Here is an 18,131-nt window from a genome sequence, read left to right as displayed (position 1 = left end):
AGTATTGATCAGAATTCTTTTAAAATGACATTTGGTACCCTGAAAATGGTCCAGAAAGTATTTATGAAATGATATGTTATCATTCCTTACAGGTATGGACAGGGATTAGCTGGAAACTGGCTGAAACCTAATGCATGAATGAATCAGGTTATAAAATTGATACCATCTATGAAAGTCTTCAAGAATTCAGTTCACTTCAACAAAAACTTATTTAGCATCTACTAAGTGCCAGATACTATGTTAGGAATTAGCAACCATTAGAAGAATAAGATAATTTCATTGACCTGAAGGACCTTAAAGAGTGGTGGAAAGACATCAGTGAATTTCAAAGCAGTAGGACAAAGTTTGGTTAGAGATTTCTGCGGTGCTGCAGAAGTTTAGGGAGTGGTAGCTCTATTTGTGTTGGGGGTTGTGGTGAGTACTTAACCCAGCATGGGGAGTCAAGACCGGCTTTCTGGAGGAAATGATGCACAAGTTGGTTTTCAAGGATTAAGTTAGAGGGTGACAAGAATTGCTATTGCAATTCACTAGGGACATAGGTTTTGAAGTTATCTTACAGGGATAATTTGTGTGTTTTACCATCTTAGTTTTTAAACACTCCTTTGTATAAGTGACTCTATCTTATTTTTCAGAATCTTTAAATTAAATTCCCGTAAGGACAGCCTGATGCTTCAGAGATTAGGATTCAGTCATTCAACAAAGTGTTCCATTAACTTAACTTATTTTACTACGAGGGAAAGCAACTTATTCCTTGACAAACAATTAGTGAGCTCTACTACATGCCAGGCACTGTTCTATGCACTGAATTTGAATGAAAGCCTTTCTCAACTTTCATTAATCTTATATCACATTACATAGGCTTAACCCAAGTCTCTGAACAACAGCTACTACAGCTTATAAAATACTTTGTCTTGCATACTTTAATATTTACAACAATACTATGAGATGGTAGACTGTCTTTGCTTCCTTTCTTTGAGGCAGATTGTCTCACTTGCACATCTGTGAAGCATTGAACATGAGGTGCAGAACCCTAGGGCTACCTCTCCTCTAGTTTGACCCCAACATGATCCTGAAATTTGATTTTTGAACTTTAAGCTGAATTCTGTTGACAGCCTCTTGGTCCAATGCAGCAGATCAAATTCAATATATATTTGTTGTTACCATCCAGCAAGTCATGTTTAATATTAGGAATACTATCTCAGGGAGTTTATAGTTAATTAAAGAAGGAAAAAGTCATATAATCTCAGATAGATGTATAATTACACACTGATAAAACTGTAAAGTCACATTATGCTATGAGGTGGTATAATGGGGTAAGGGAACAGAAAAAGGGAGGTATGTTAGTGAAGGTTTCCAGCAAGAATTTATTCATATGGGTGTTCAGGAAGAGTGCGTTGGAGTCAACTAAGACAAGGTGTGTGTGTGTGTGTGTGTGTGTGTGTGTGTGTGTGTGTGTGTGTAGGAGGGGAAGGGGCACACTGGGAGGATTCTAGGGACAGATAAAGAGTGTGAGCAAAACTATAGAGGCAGGTTGGTGTAAAGGGTCTGTTGAACGAAGGGCAAATGTGCAAGATGAGGCTGGAGAGGTAAGCAGGAACCAGGTCATTTAGAGTCTTGTAAGATTGTAAGAGCCATGGGAAGTACTAAAGAATTTTAAGTTAGAGAGTGACAAGATCAGATTTGAAATGCCATGTTGTTTTCAGTGTGGAGAACCAATTAGGAAGAGTCAAGAACAGATATAGAGAAACCAGTTAGGGATCAAGTACAGCAGTTCAGGGGAAAGATGATGGTAGTTTGGACTGGGATGGTGGCCGTAGTAATGAAGAGAAATAGATGAATTTCAGAGATATTCATGTAAAGTCTTAGGGCTTATAGATGAATTGGATATGGAGGCAAAGATACTAACCATACATTTTTGGAGTATACAAATGTCATTCACTGGAAAAAAGAACTCTGTATGAAAACCAGGTTTGGAACAGGAGGAGGTCTTGGGTTCATTCTGGGACATGATGAGTTTGAAGAATCTTTATACTACTAGAGGTTTTTTTTTTCTTCAAAAATTTTTAAGGTCTATTTATTTTTGAGAGAGAGAGAGACAGAGACAGAGAGTGAACAAGGGAGAGGCAGACACAGAATCCGAAGCAGGCTCCAGGCTCTGAGCTGTCAGCACAGAGCCCAATGCGGGGCTCAAACTCACAAACCACGAGATCATGACCTGAGCCAAAGTCAAACACGTAACCGACTGAGCCATCAAGGTGCCCCACTAACAGAGGTGTTTTAAGTAGGGTTTCTAGGACTAGAGGTCAGAGGGAAGACTGGAGTGAGTATATACCACAGGCATCATTAATACACAAATGTCCTTGAAACTATAGTCATGGCAGTTTATCTTCTTCGTTCTGCTTTTGTGTAAATGCTCTCAGTTATATCTACCTGTGAGTTCCTCCCCCCATTCCACCTCTGCCCTCAGTCTCTATTCCTTCCCCCCTCTTTTTCTTCCTGGAAGACACTTCATGACTCCAACTATCACCTCCATGCAGATAAATCCAAAATATATTTCTCTACTTCTGACATTTCTTCCCAGCTCTGGTCTCCTATCTCCAGCGAAATTATGCAGAGATCCTACTGAGTGCCCTGCCACTATCTCAAATTTAATAGATCAAATGATGAATTAACTATCCCTTGGGCTTAGTTTCTTTTTCAGTAACCAGAAGGTCATCTGGATGACAGCAGAGGTTCCCAAAACTGACTTATCATCAGAATCGTTCTGATGTGTGATGCTGGACTCCGTAGTCTAAAGAGCTCTTCAGGTGTTTCCAGCGATCGGCCAAGTTAGAAGCACTGTTCAAGGGAGAGGATCATCAAAGTAACTGATCTTAGGTCCTAGTGTGTCATAAGTCTATTCTGTACTCTCTCTTTCCCCAAATTAGCACTTATATTGAATAGCAATGTGACATTGAAAGAGCTATTTTATTTCCTTGAGCCTCAGTTCTCTCAACTATAAAACGAATGTCAAAATATCTACAGCAGATTGTTGTCATGATGAGAAAGTGAGGTTAGATGTGTAAAATATGCAGTATTGTGGCTTGTATACAACAGGAGTTTTCTAATTTGCTTGCTCCACCTCTATTTTTTCTAGTTCATTCTCCACACCACTAACAAATTGATTTTCTGTAAATGTCACTTTTATTTTGTCACTCTTCCTCATGACCTCTGTGGTTTCCCATTACTTTCAGCAGTAATATTCAGACTCTGACTCCAAAGGCAAATATGTTTCTTCAAGAGCAGTTTGTGGTATTTAACTACCTTTGATTTCTGATTTAGCATCCATGTAATTCAAAATTTAGAAACATTGTTTTTTATAAGTATGAATGTTAATAATTTTGAAATTTGAGTTATACACCCCCCCTTTGAAATGATGTTTAAAAAATAATCATTATCTTGTCATGCCAGTCCACAAAAATGTCATTGACCCTTTGTAGCAAAAAACCATACACTTGCCATAAAAGTATTAAAAATAGAGGAAATAGTAGCAAGCAATTCCACTGCACATGTGTATTAAATTCTTGAGCTGCATGTACTTCTCTAGCCCAGGAACTTCTGGGGATGGGCCCCTGGGTGATTCGGCGAGGTCTACCTTGGCTCTGAAACAGTCTCCCTAAGCTGTAAATGATTGATTTCAGATTAGCCTTTGAGCTGATAGCAGGAAGGGAGCAAGAACACGAAAATGTCAGATTCCTGGATGGAATGAGAGGCAGCAGCAAAAATAACTTGAATGTCTTACTAGCATGGTTATACTGTGTTGACCTCCTTTAATCCATGCAGACCATTTCCTTTTTATATTGTGAGATATATTATCACTTTACTTCTTCCAGGGTCCCTTAATGATTACTGGTGAAGAATAGTGCTACTACCCCTTTGGGGTGAAAGACTTTCCCCAGAGTCACCCAGACAACTTGCAGACCTCTCTGTTTAGGATGATCTTTTCAGAACCAACGGAAGAGGAGTTTTTCTCCTGGCACAGTGGCTGTGTGGGCACACAGGCACAGAGGCTGTGTGACCCAATATATTTGCTTCCCAAAGGAGTGTTTACCTCCAAATTTGCTTTTATAAAGAAGCGATTAGTGGGACCTCCTGCTTTCCAAGATACTCACTTCTTTGGAAGTCTCCTTCTTTGTTATTCTCTTTCCTCAGCTTTGGGAGAGACCTAGACAAGGAGGAAAAGGGAGTTACTAATCAAGGGGTATAAAGTTTCAGTTAAGCATGATGAATAAGCTCTAGAGATTCACTTTACAATATTGTACCTATAGTCAACAATAATGCCTTGTATACTTCTAATTTGTTAAGAAGGTAAATCTCATGTAAAGTGTTCTTACCACAATAAATAGAATACATTTAAATAAATAAGTAAAACTGCTATAAAAAAAAAAAAAAAAGAAAAGAACCTACAAGAATAGAGAAAACTGGCTAAGAAACCCAGACTACCACTTACAAATTTTGCTGACCTGAGCAAAGGACTCAATTTTCCAGGGCCTCAGTTTCCCTACCTATAAAGTGGTGATGCAGGAATCCCCCTGAGCAGGGTTATTGAAGGATTCTGATGAGTTAGTTTATAAGATCATAATGGTATTTATTATCTAAGGCTCCTGCGATGGCTTCTGGTGCATGCCAGGCACTGGGGATAAGTTTTGGTGATTTTTTTAATCAGCAAGTGCATTAGTTTGATACCAAATTGCTTTTCCTTTTGATATTAACACAAGCTGCTGAAGAAGCAGACAAAGGAAGCAGAAGTAAATACCAGAGACTATTGACAATTTCTCCTAATTCCCTGAGGTCTGCTTTTACCTCTCTCCTTTGTTTAGGGCCTTTTGCTTTTAGCCTGTGGGCAAGGCAAATAAACACTGTTTACAAGATATTTGAGTTCCTCCATGCCCTGACAACATTTCTTTTCACCTCCTCTCCACCAGAAAGGCCATAGCAATGACCAAAATGGCTTGCAACAAAAGGAGACTGTCAGCGGAGAGTCACATGTCCATTAATTCTCCCAGAAAGGATTCTGATTTAAGGTATTGTTCTTTAGGAGGATATGGGCGGTGGGTATTAATTTGATTCTGGTTTGATCTGATTTTGATCTGATTTTATCTGATCATAACATAAACATAAAATCCTTCCTAAAGTGAAAATGTCCCCATTAATATTTTCTCATATACATATACATGTTCTCAGAAAAAAATGAGAATAAAGTATAAGAAAAAAATAGAAACAACCCACAAGAGTATCACCTAGAAATTCTTTTATTAATAGAAAGCATTTCAATCTATGAGTATACCATGACATTTCTTGCTAGACTCCTATTGATGGCTGTTTAAGTTGTTTATAGTTTTTAAAAATAAAAACCTTTATATCAATGTTTAGAAGCAGTTTTATTCACAATAGCCAAAAAGTGGAAACAGTTCAAATGCCCATCAATAGTTTAATGGATGCACAATATGTGATATATTCATGCAATGGAATATTATTCAGCCATAAACTTTTGATACATGCTTCAACAGGAAGAACCTTGAAAATATGCTAACTGAAAGAAGTCAACACTAAAGGCCACATATTGTATGATTCCATTTATATGAAGTGAATAGAATCAGCAAATCCACAAAGACAGAAAGCAGATTAATCTTTCCCAGAGAAGGAGTATATTGTGAGTGACTGTTCATGGGTACAGGGTAACTTTTGTGGGGAGGAGGGGTGGTGGTAATAAAATATTCTGAAATTAGATAGTGGTGAATGATGCAAAACTTTGTGAATATACTAAAAACCATCGAATTGACTCTTTAAAAGGATGAACTTTATGGTATGTGAATTACATCTTAATAAAACTGTTATTTAAAAAAAAAAACTCAAGGGAAGAAAGCATTCAAGAAAAGTATCTAGAGGTCAAAAGTCAGTGGCTGCCCAAAAGCCAAGCTTCTGTTGTAACAAGTAACTTTGGCAAGAATGGTTTGAATTGCCTGGTGACATTGAAAATCATATTGAGGGGCGCCTGGGTGGCGCAGTCGGTTAAGCGTCCGACTTCAGCCAGGTCACGATCTCGCGGTCCGTGAGTTTGAGCCCTGCGTCAGGTTCTGGGCTGATGGCTCAGAGCCTGGAGCCTGTTTCCGATTCTGTGTCTCCCTCTCTCTCTGCCCCTCCCCCGTTCATGCTCTGTCTCTCTCTGTCCCAAAAATAAAAAATAAATGTTGAAAAAAAAAATTTAGAAAATCATATTGAGTAGTAAAGCGGAGGTGACAAACTATAGACTGTGTCTATACAACTCTTTCAAGAACTTTTGATGGGAAAGGAGGAGAAAAATAGGGCAATAACTGGAGAGGAAGTGAAGAGGAAAGGTGTTTAATTTTGGGCTCTGGTTTTGTTTTCATTTGGATACTAAAGAGACTCCTGCAGGACTGAATGCTGATGGAGAAGGTCCAGTAGAGTAGGACAGTGGCATGAGAGGACAATACATAAATGGCAATTCTTGAGACATTGGGTGGTAGAGGTTGGGATTTGAAGATGATAGAGAGTTTGAAAGAGCTGCTGTGGAAAAAAAGGAGAGAGATGACTAGGACACTAGGAAGTAATACTTTGGGGCAGCTCTAAGGGTGCCATCAGGGCCTTGAATTTATGATAATATTCATTCATTCACAATGCTAGACACCAACGCTATGCTAAGCACAGCATACGAAGTCATGTGCTTTTTTGTGTGCGTGGTGATCTAGGGCTGGGGTTTTGCAAGGAGACTGCAGTGGAGAAAAAGAACTGAGGATGTTGGCAGGAGAGTGAAAGACCACACTGGTTAAGACAGAGAGGGAGGCAAATGCATTTAGAAAGTGGTAAATATAAGGGCGCCTGGGTGGCTCAGTTGGTTAAGTGTCTGACTTCGGCTCAGATCATGATATTGTGGTCCGTGAGTTCCAGCCCCACGTCGGGCTCTGTGCTGACAGCTCAGAGCCTGGAGCCTGTTTCTCATTCTGTGTCTCCCTCTTTCTCTGCCCCTCCCCCAATCGTGCTCTGTCTCTCTCAAAAATAAACATTAAAAAAATAAAATAAAAAAAAAGAAATGGGTAAATATAGAAGACACTAGAAGAGTGAGTGACTGGAAGTCTTTGTAAGGTCAAACAATAATAAAAATGCCTATGATTTATGGCATGTTTCCTCAGCAGCATCATGCTAAATGTTATGGGTTATATTATCCATTCAGCAACAACTGCTATTTTCATTAAAAAAAACACAACACAAAAACAGAAGCTTAGAGAGATTAAGAAACTTGGTCAACTTCATACATCTTGAACGTGGCAGAATTGGTCTTCAGCCTAGGTCATCTGCTTCCAGAGCTCTTGCTGTAACTGTTGGGCTACTTCACAGCTATAGGTATTATATGAGTAGCTGAGTCAGAAAATTGAAAGGATAAGAGTTGTGTTTGTCAAATTGCGATGTTCACATTTAGGAAATCATAGATGAACATTTCAAACAATGACAAAGGAACAGGGCATATCCATGGGATGTGGGCAGCAGATTTAGAATGGGAGGGAAGGTCATTGCAGTTATGGAAATAAAGGGAGGTTTGGGGACAGCTTTTGGATATATTGTCCACCTGTATGCTCAAGTCTCGGGAATGTTAGCAGAACCTGGAATGGAGAGGAGAACTGTGAATTAGACTCTAAAGTCTATAATAAATGAAGGGTAATGAAAAGAAAGTTGGTGGAGGGCAGTGACGCCAGAAGGGTAACCGTGCTATGGAATGATGGCTGAGAGATGGTATGGAAGTGTCAGTGAGGACCATATCCCAATGCTGAGGTTTGTGAAGTTTGAGAAAATTAACAGACTCCACCGGAAACAGCAGAACTATTCTGAGAACAGAGCTGGGGTTCACTTTCAGGCAGTAGGCCTGGACTTTTTTTTTGGATTCCTTTGAAAGGTACTTGAGAATTTGATGGAAGCCATGGACTTGTTCCCAAGAAACTGCATGTAAACACATATATACACAAAAATTGCATACAATGTATTCTGTTGAATGGAAAATTGATTTCTTTTCAGAGACAGAATGTAAAATCAATCTCTGCAAATGACTACATCTTTCAATCTTTGATTTTCATACAAAGAAGGAATGGTCATTTCCCAAAAAAATTAACATAATTCCAAACTATTCAAATTTTAAAAGTAATTTTAATGTGCTTTAAAGCAACCTTAATGGGAAAACTCAGGTTTATTCACAAAAAGGAGAGAGTGAGAGTCAGGATGGATGGATGGAAGGAAGGAAGGAAGGTAGGAAGGAAGGAAGGCTGGAAGGAAAGAAGGAAGGAAGGAAAGAAGGGAAAGGAGAGAAATGTTGAAAGACTGATGCAGAAATGTACTTGTCCAAGGATTTCTTGGACATTTATCTTTATTTTGATGGCAAGACATATGGAACCCTCTGACTTTAAAAGTTTGAGGTGGGGGCGCCTGGGTGGCTCAGTCAGCTGAGCATCTATCTGACTTTGGCTCAGGTCACGATCTCATGGTTCATGAGTTTGAGCCCCGCATCAGGCTCTGTGCTGACAGCTCAGAGCCTGGAGCCTGCTTCAGATTCTGTGTCTCTGTCTCTCCCTCTCTCTCCAAAATAAATAAACATAAAAAAAATTTAATAAAAAGTTTGAGCTGGGAAGTGGAACAGAGCCTCTCATAGTTCACTTTGCCAGATGAAGATGGGCTTGCGTAGGGGATTCTAGAGGTCATCCAAGCCTCCGTGTTGAATAGCTGAATTCATGTAACATCATTTCCTTTGTCCTCAAACCAAAGAAACTACCTTTAAGAAGGACTGTGACACGAATGTTGTCAGTGTCAGTAAGAAAGTTATAATGAATTCATGTTTTAATTTCAAGGTTGCCTGAGTAGGAGTAACTTCAAAATTTTTTGTTTTGTTTTGTTTTTTAATTTACAGGTATATCTGCAACTTTATGCTTTCAGAGAGGTTAAAGCCTTGCCATTCTTAATTCTAGGCTGTAGAAACACTTTATTACCATGACATTTATATTGTCCTCTATCTCCAGTGTTCTCTGAATGCACATATTCTTGCAATAGAATCTCTGACAATGAGGTAAGACCTTGAGTAAAATGATATACCAAATGAATGTGTCTAAATATGGCTTCCAAATAAAGCAAATCATTAATGGACTCTGTTCTGAAAAACTGTTCTTGGAATTGTCTCTCTTTTTTCTGTCAAAAAAAAAAAAAGATAAATATTTGCATGGAGGATAATCAGATGCTTCATGATTTGTCTTGTGGAAAATCAGAAAGCTCTGGTATACATGTAAAGAATTTCACAATCTGCTTCCATTTTTTGATGAAACTTTAGGATAAGCTGGCCAATCATGTTCAGTTTCTGATGAAGTTAATGACTTTCTCAGTGGAAAACAAGATTTGATGCCAATATATACTGATGGAGATAGCAGTGAGTCACATGGACATATGGAGCTTCTTTCTTTACTTAGCTATCAAAAATATCAGGCACACTCCAGTCTCCAGTCTTTTTCACTTGTTCCCTTTGCCTAGAACATTCTTCTTGCAGACATCTGTATAGATCACTCACAACTTCCTTCAGATCTCTATCAAATGTCATCTTCTTACAGAGGTCCCCTTAATCTCCTTTTATAAAATGGCTTGGAGCCTCCTCCCCCAGCAGATGCTACTCCCTACAAACACGCTTTGTTTTCTCCAAGGATCTTATCATCATATGACATAATTTATGCTCGTTTCTTTATTGTCTGTTTCTTCCACAGGGACCTGTGCTCCATGAAGCCTGAGCTATGGTAGTTTTGTTCATACCTGTTATGCCCAGCACCTAGAACAATGTTAGTCACAGACTATATAAATTTGTCAAACAAATGTTTCATCTGTTTAAAGTACAAATTTTTGTCTCCAGAAAAGGAGGGTTTCTGTTTATTCCAGTTGTTGCCCTTCGCTGTTCACTCTTTACTCCTGCTTGAGGCTTCTCATGAACCCTTCTGGGCTTTCTATCATGGCTCTGCAAGCTGCTGTCTGCTCCCCATGCTGTTCTGCCTCAAGCATAAATAGAGCCTGTTTATTTCCTTCTCCAAGGCTATACTAACATGTTTTACTAAATATGTGAGGCTTTCATAAGAGGATTACAGAGAAGAAAAAGAAAACTTGGAAGTCAGTTCATTTGTCATTATCTGTCGTAAAGGGTTTCTGACTTCTTCTCTTAGCTCTAGCCATCCCACAGGTCGATGCAATCTGTGATCTGTTCTTCAGAGCAGAACCCTTTCTCCCACCTCCTCCCTTTCCTCAGCCTCAGCTACCCCATGAATCTCAATCCCAAAGAAAACAAAGAAATAACTCCTTTCTCTGGCTAAAGAGTTGACAAATGAACATACCCTACCATTAAAAAACAAAGCAAAACGAAACAAGCCAAGTCACTGCCATGATTCACACCTTCCCCAAGGTTAAATAAAATCCTCCTACCATGCCCAGGATCATGAAGCTCCCTACATCACCACACATTATATATATATTTGCAGATGAAACTCTGATTCTGTACATGGAAGTCTCATCACTTTTTCCATATGTTCTTTCAATGGCAGGAAGCTTTTTTGTAAAGACCACACAGTTACCTTTCTTTACCTGCTTTCAGATCCCAGAGGAATTGCTCCTTTTTCATATCATCACATACAAAGAGTGTGGTTCAGCAAAAAATGCAATGAGTCAAATCATTGCGTGAGTCAAGGAGCTATCCTTGGTGGCCATAGGATAGAGTGATGTGGACTGGTCTTTATCACTTAGGATAGGATCCAAATGACTGTATGTGACCTGAACAAGAAAAGAAATAGCCTGCTTCTGTGTTTAGTATGATATGGGGTTGTCTCCCTTAGTTGGTGGGTAAGATAATTCTCTAAACAAGGCCAGGTGACTGGAATATATGATGAATAGAAAGACTACTATGATCCAGTTTCCTCTTTCTGGGCACATAGAAAACCATGTTTCCCAACCTCATTGCTTTTCGGGTGGGACATCCAATTAATTCGGATCAAAGGATCACTCCCACGTAAGGACCAAAAATGTGTAAGGACCCCATGCACCTTCTGCAGTCACAACTGAAGAAGGCATAAACTTCCGATGGTGTATCACCAAAATAGTGGAATCCCTGTCAGGCTTGGCCCATGCATCTGATGGAACAGAATCCACTCTGCCTCAGCAACCAAAGTTAGATGAAAACTCTGAGACAGAAATAAATCTTTATAGTACTAAAACCAAATCAAACCAAACATCAACAAATTCTCACTGCCCCAAAAGACACCTTCACATTTCTTCATTACGGTATTTTTACTTGCAATTATAGTACAAATTAACTCCAAGGACTTTAGTCTTCCATAAACAAAGTGATTAGTTTTCTTCTACCTCAATACAGTTTTCCCTCCATGACACCTCTCTTCCAGAATTTGTAAGTAGTTGCAGTTTTAAAAACAACCTCAGTGATGTCTCTATTTTTCTTTCTTTATCTTTTGTTTGTAATGAAAGTATCATCCTAGCTGAATACAGTATTGAAGGTAGTGAGGAGTAACTCTAGAGCCACAGAAAATATTGTGGTAACTGTATTAATAGATGACATTGGTTTGGACAGAGTGATGCCTGTGGGTATGAAGAAAAATGGATGGATTTGAGAGATGTTTAGGAGATTCAATCCATAGGAGTCGAAAGGTAAATAAGCATGGGGTGAAGAGTGAAAGGCACTGAAATTCAAGGATAAATCTTGATTCCTGGCTTGGCGAATTTTTGGTAATGTTTTCATCATTCCAATGCAGTGTTTTCATTAAAAAAAACACTCAAAACCAAAGACCAAAAACAGTCCAAAAATTCAAGGTAAACATTTATGTTTGCTAGATTCATGCTTCCATTCATACAAATCTTTCAGCACAAAAAATATTGTGGTAAAACCAAAGGATATGGAAGCATCCTTATAATTTATTTCCTTTGAAGTTTTCTGTAACTTTAGGCTTACAGTAAGCAATGATAGATCTCTTTAATTATAAAACAGACTTTTATTTAATTTTTGTCAATAGAAAACAATTCTAGACATCGTAATATGGTTTTAGTGATGATCTTATAGTACTTGATTATATACACAAAGCAACCTAGACCTTTTAAGTAGATGATACTCTTATAATATGGCAACTTTTTAAAAAAGTCGTATTTTAAAATAACAGAAAGAAAATTTAAAAATTAATATTTTTAAGCATGTTACTGAGCCCATGAAGCATTGTTCACAGACCTCACATTGGAACTTTAGAGTTCTAACCAAAGTGGAAGATTCATTTTTCAGGAAGTTGATGTGGCTAGTCAGATTGGTGTTCCAGAGAACACAGTTGAAAAATTTGGGAGGAAGAGGGAAGAGTAGAGCATGTGTTGGTGACAAGAAGACTTAGTATGTTAACTAACAAAGATGACTGGAATGTGAAGGATCTTATTTGAAGATTGACACACGATACATATTAGCCATTTTCTCACTGAAGGGAAAATGCATGTGTCTCAGAAGTTACCAAGGACTTGGACCGGTTGCAGTTCTAAAGAAATCTTGGTTTCTCAGGATGGGAAACTTTGCCTTGTAGAAGGAGTAAGTAGGACTCCATACTGATAACTTGGAATCTTGGGAGCAGCTAACATATCTTGAAAGCATTTCAGAATTGTTTAATGCTTCTTTCTTTTAATGCTTTACCTTGCCCTCAATAGTCGTTAATAAGGACATGTAAAGGAAGCACACTGCTCCTTGTTTACATTAATCTGGAAATAAGAAACATAGATTCCTTAAAAGAAAATCCACCAATTTCCCTTTCATATCTGCTACCAAAGTCCCTTACGGAATGCATATCTGTTTTGAGAATCTCTTTTCATTCCAATATTTTTGAAGTGATTGTACCTGGCTTGTTGAAAGGATTCAAACATTTACTTATGTCTTTCATACAAATGGCATACATTTCTTCTGTCATTTCATATAATGACACTTGATTATGTTGTTTCTGTTTTTCTCTGCCATGGTTCCCTATTACTTTCCTCTATATACCTTTCATAATTTAACAAAACAACATTTGCAAATTTGATTAATATCTATTATCTATATCTATCTATCTATCTATCTATCTATATCTATCTATCTATCTACCTATCTATCTATCTATCTATCTATCTATCTATCTGATTAATATCTATCTCTAGACTATAGATGTCAAGGGAACAGGAATGTTTGTTCTGTTTCCTCTTGTATCCCCAGGGCCAGCATGGGCAGTTGCACGAGAAAAATAATTTCGATGTATGCCTTTTGCCCCCTTTCTATCTTTTTTTTAAACATAATTTCTAGGAAAGAAACATTTTCATCTCTCTGTGGCAGAACATTTCCTCACTTGATAGAGGAATCTGACCACGTATACAAGGAACAAATTGTGCAAGATGGTCAACAGTGCATGAGTAAATAATTAATTAATTAATTAAAAAAAATACTTGGGTGTTCATTCTTCAAATCAGATGTATGCATTGTCGACTTCTCATTGATATGGTTTGATTTTCTCTTTGATGGGATACCTGAACTTCTCTTTGTTGCTGAAAAGAGAAAAGAGGCAGATGTCATTAGATCTTGGTTTCATTTCTGGATTTATATATGACTTTGGGTAAGTCACAAACTGTGAGCCTAAGCCTTGTCAGCTATAAAACAGAGAAAAACTCACATGACTATATTTTTCCCCCACGGAATGCTGTGAAGATAAAATGAGATAATTATACATGAATATTTTGTTGGTAAAAGTATCATCGTTATATCTATATACAGCACACAATACATATCTATTCATGTATATGAATATGTACGTATACATTAAATGCTTTTACCAATAAAATATTCATGTATAAATATACACAGACATAAATAATCATTTCTCTTGGTCTGGCTGTACATACAGTCAATATTCAAATGATAGGGGATGACTACATAAAAATGATAAAAATAATGATGGTAACTATTTTTTGTCATTTTGTAATATGCCAAGCATTGGGCTAAATGCTTTACATATATTTTATTATTGATTTCTCACAAAAATGTGTTAATCATTTTTTCCTTTCCTACTTTTACTCCTCTCATTCTCTCTTGAACTCAATGAAATTAGAAGTCGTTATTCAGCAATTCACTGAAGCTTTTCTTCTCAGGGTCACCAGTGGCCTCTGTGTTGACAGTGTTCAATTCTGCTCCCCTCTCACCCACACTTCTGCAGCATATGACAGATCATTCTCTCTTTCTTGAAGAAGTTTATTTGCTCACCTCTGACACTACCTTCCCATGATTTTCATCTTCTTGACCTGTAAATATTGGAAAACCCTAGAGGTCAGACCCAGGACCTTTTTTCTTTTCTATTTTCACACATTCCTACGGGGATCCCACTCAGTCCTGATAGCTTAGCTATATTTATACCCTGATAATGCCCAAATTTTAAGGTACATTCTTCACCTCTTTCCTGAATGTATACTTCCCTGAATATACTGAATATTCCCACATGAATGTCTAGTGAGTATCTCTAAGCTTTTTATAGTCTCCCTCCTTTTTACCTATTTCTTCAGTCTCCATTCACCCAGTTAGCTCCTTAGGCCCAGAACTTTGGAATCATTCCCATTTTCTTTCTCACAACTCACATTAAATCTATCAAAAGTTGTATTCAGTCTGCCTTCAAACGCACCATGAGTATAACCATTCTTAGCAGCTGCCAAATGCTATCTTCCTATTTTAAGCCACCACCATTTTTTGCCTGTACTATTGCAGTTACCTTTACTTGGTCATCCTGTATCTATTCCTGGTTCCCTAGAGCCTATTCTCCACATAGGAGTTGAAGTGATTCTTTCAGAACATAAATTGGATCATGATACACAGATCAAAAATGTCCAATGGCTTCTCGTCACAGAGGAAAATCCAGAACGCTACTATGGCATATAGTGTCTATGAGTTAATCCCTGGCTATCTTTTTAATTCAGCTCATAAGTCACTGAGAGCCAGTCCGACATATCTTGCTTTTCCTCAAAATTGCCAGAGTATTCCAGACTGGGGATATTTGCATTTGCTCTTTCTTCTGCTTGGAGAGCTCTTTTCCAGGTATTCACCTGGATCACTGCCTCATATCTTTCCAGTCTCTGCTGAAACAGGGCCTCTTCAGAGGCCTTAGAAGCCCCTGCTCTTGTCTGACCACCATCAACTCTTCCATAATTATTTTCTTCAGGACAATTATTGCTATCAGAGATGATATTTCATTTCAACTTTTTAATTGTAAGCTGCATGAGTGTAGTTCACTGTAGTATTCTTACAATCTAAAACAGACCTTGGAATATGAAAGTATAAAATAAAAAATAAATATCTTACTTTTGGAGAATGTTCTATTGTCAGTCTGATTTGCTTTTTTTTAAAAATTTTTTAAATGTTTATTTATTTTTGAGAGAGAGAGAGAGAGAGACAAAGCATGAGTGGGGGAGGGGAAGAGAGAGAGGGAGATACAGAATCTGAAGCAAGCTCCAGGCTCTGAGCTGTCAGTGCAGAGCCTGATGTGGGGCTCGAACCCACAAGCCGTGAGATCATGACCTGAGCTGAAGTTGGACGTACTGAGCCACCCAGGTGCTCCCCCCCACTTTTTTTTTTTTATTTTTTTTTAATGTTTATTTATTTATTTTTTTAAATAGGAAAGGTGACTGAGACTCAGAATAGTCAAGTCACTTTGACAAGATCACATCATTAGTAAATGGCATAGTCAGGATTTGGATGCTGAACTTGCACTTTAAGCCACTATGCCATACAATACTATACTGTCTTCACTTGATACGCAATTATGTCAAAAATTCAGGAACCCCAAATTTTCATAAACATTTTGCCAAAATACTTGCAAGTATGTATGCTCACATTTCAGCATTTGTTGCCTTTCTAGGATTCTCTTCAGTCCTGCACACATCCATACTCGACAGCTTACATTTCAGAGTCCCCAAAGGCAGATTTAAAGAAGAGAAAACCACTTTCTGAAACACATCGATGCAAAGACTGTTAAAAATAATCAATGACACATCACTGACAATTGGATAAATGCACAGATGCTAAGAATTTCAGACTAAAAAGTGAAAGTGATCTAGGCAGGTGACTTTTATCTCTCTGATCCCGTGTTCAAGCTTCACAGAGGCCTGAAGCTGTATTTAAACCATAACACCATTACAAAAAGAGCCATTGACTTCAGCATTAGAGAAGACCTAAGGCCAGTTCCTGAAGTCAGGTTTTACTGATTTTTAACACTAAAAAGATTTCTCTAAAAGCATATCTGGCAATTGTCTTTTTAAGGTGTTCTTAAGAAATGCTAAGTTCTTTTCTCTTTTAACATTTACATTTTGTCTTCATTTAAGGAAAACCTTGAGTCTGAAAGTCAAAGCATGCAACATAGCAGTTGTGTCTAGATTTATGTCAATGATTCGATGAAAGTAGAATAACCAGTCTTTTTTGTTATGTGATACAGAGTTGGATATTTGAAAATATCTGAATATTATCTGAAAAAATGTTCACTTGTCCATGAAATACAATGATCATTAACATTTATGGAATTCTGCTTCTGTCGCTGCTAGTTGTGTGACCTCGTTTACGTTACTTAACGTTTTCTTGCATGTCAGTTTCCTGATTTGTAGACTGGAGATAATACTAGTGCCAATTTCGGTGAAGGTTAGATGAGATAAATGTTAAGCACTTAGTGTCTCACGCAGTGTGAGGGTTCCAGAAGAACCAGCTATTATAATGTGTGACTACCAGATCAAGGTTTCTTACCCTTGGCACCGTTGACATTTTGGATCAGATAATCCATTCTGGTGGGGTGCTATACTATGTACTGTAGAGTGTCTAGCAGCATCCCTGGCCTCTAGCTACTAGATTCCAGTAACAACCACCCCATCCCAGCTGTGACAACCAAAAAATGTCTTCAGACATTGCCAGATGTTCCCTGGGGGACAAATCACCCCGTGTTGAGAACAACTACTAGACTAATGCTCTGTATATGTATCTCACTTGCTTTTTCACAAGTTTATGGGCTAATTAATTATTTTATCCCCATTTTAATAAATGAGGAAAGTAGAATTTAGGAACATTAATTATTTGCCAAAAGACACACAAGACATGCTTGTGAAGATTAAGTTGTTACTGGAATCTGACTGCCTGACAACAAAGCTGGGATGGTGTTAGTTAGGTGTGGCTCCAGCTGGTGGGTTGCTCCTGTGTACAATGCCCAGAAACCGACATCCCCTTGCATTTCTGCTATCCCCTGCTCAGGGGCCTATAGTGGGCTTGCTCTACGTGGCTTTATAGCTCAATGGCCTTCTTCTTTACGAAGTGCTGTTCTCTCTGCATTAAAGAATGCTATACTTTTCTATCAGGATCTGCTGACGAGTGAGGCTTCTCTCTCAAAAACATTCTCACCTTAATGGTAAAGTAGAAGTTTCCACCCTTAACTGCCAATAGATCCAATCTGCACTCCTGATACTTTTCAAAGACAGTTAACAGTGAACTGACTTTTGCTTCACATTTATTACAAGCTTAAATGAAAAGAATGAATTCAGAAATTTTACCAAAAGAATCTGTAGTGCTTTGAAGACAAGGTAGAAAATAAACAAATTAACAAAATAAACTGATAAGCCTTCCCTTGTTTAAAAATTAAGAACAGACAACTCCTAAATTGTATGTGAGTATGCTTACCTGGGCCTTTCCTAGATGTTTCCTGGTCTCAGGTTTCTAAGTTCTTTCTATTTTTAATGATGCAGATTTGTATTCAGGTAAGGGGAGGCAGAGAGGGATAGTAATTTGTTTTCCCATCTTTATCTTACTGGACTTCTCTGCTGCATTTTTCACTTTAGTGGTTCCCATAATAGTACTTTGTTATGGTTTCTCCTCTTACCCCTGGTCAACACCTTGCTGTTTTCTTCCTTGGCTACTTTTGTTTTGTCGATCTCTTAAATTATTGTACCCCAGGGTTGGGACCTCAATCCATAACTCGTCTCACTTTCTGTATTCTTTGGGCAATCTTATCCAGTCTCCTGGTTTCAGATACTGTTATTTTCCA

The 18,131-nt window shown here is 38.0% G+C and overlaps 1 long non-coding RNA gene across 7 annotated transcripts in view; it reads left to right on the top strand.

Annotated features, from left to right (window-relative positions):
- Positions 1-18,131, top strand: part of LOC123598296 — a 157,107-nt gene that overhangs the window by 75,107 nt on the left and 63,869 nt on the right. For 6 of the 7 annotated variants that reach the window (XR_006712528.1, XR_006712537.1, XR_006712523.1 and 3 more), the window contains exon 3: positions 4,965-5,063. The exons of the other annotated variant lie outside the window; for it this stretch is intronic. This is a non-coding gene — a long non-coding RNA (uncharacterized LOC123598296). The remainder of the gene's footprint in view (positions 1-4,964; positions 5,064-18,131) is intronic. 7 annotated transcript variants of the gene reach the window in all.

Source organism: Leopardus geoffroyi, chromosome A1 (genome assembly GCF_018350155.1).
Source record: "Leopardus geoffroyi isolate Oge1 chromosome A1, O.geoffroyi_Oge1_pat1.0, whole genome shotgun sequence".
NCBI classification, from domain to species: Eukaryota; Metazoa; Chordata; class Mammalia; order Carnivora; family Felidae; genus Leopardus; species Leopardus geoffroyi.
The sequence above is the reverse complement of the archived record's forward strand: the minus strand, read 5'-3'. Positions and strand labels throughout refer to the sequence as shown.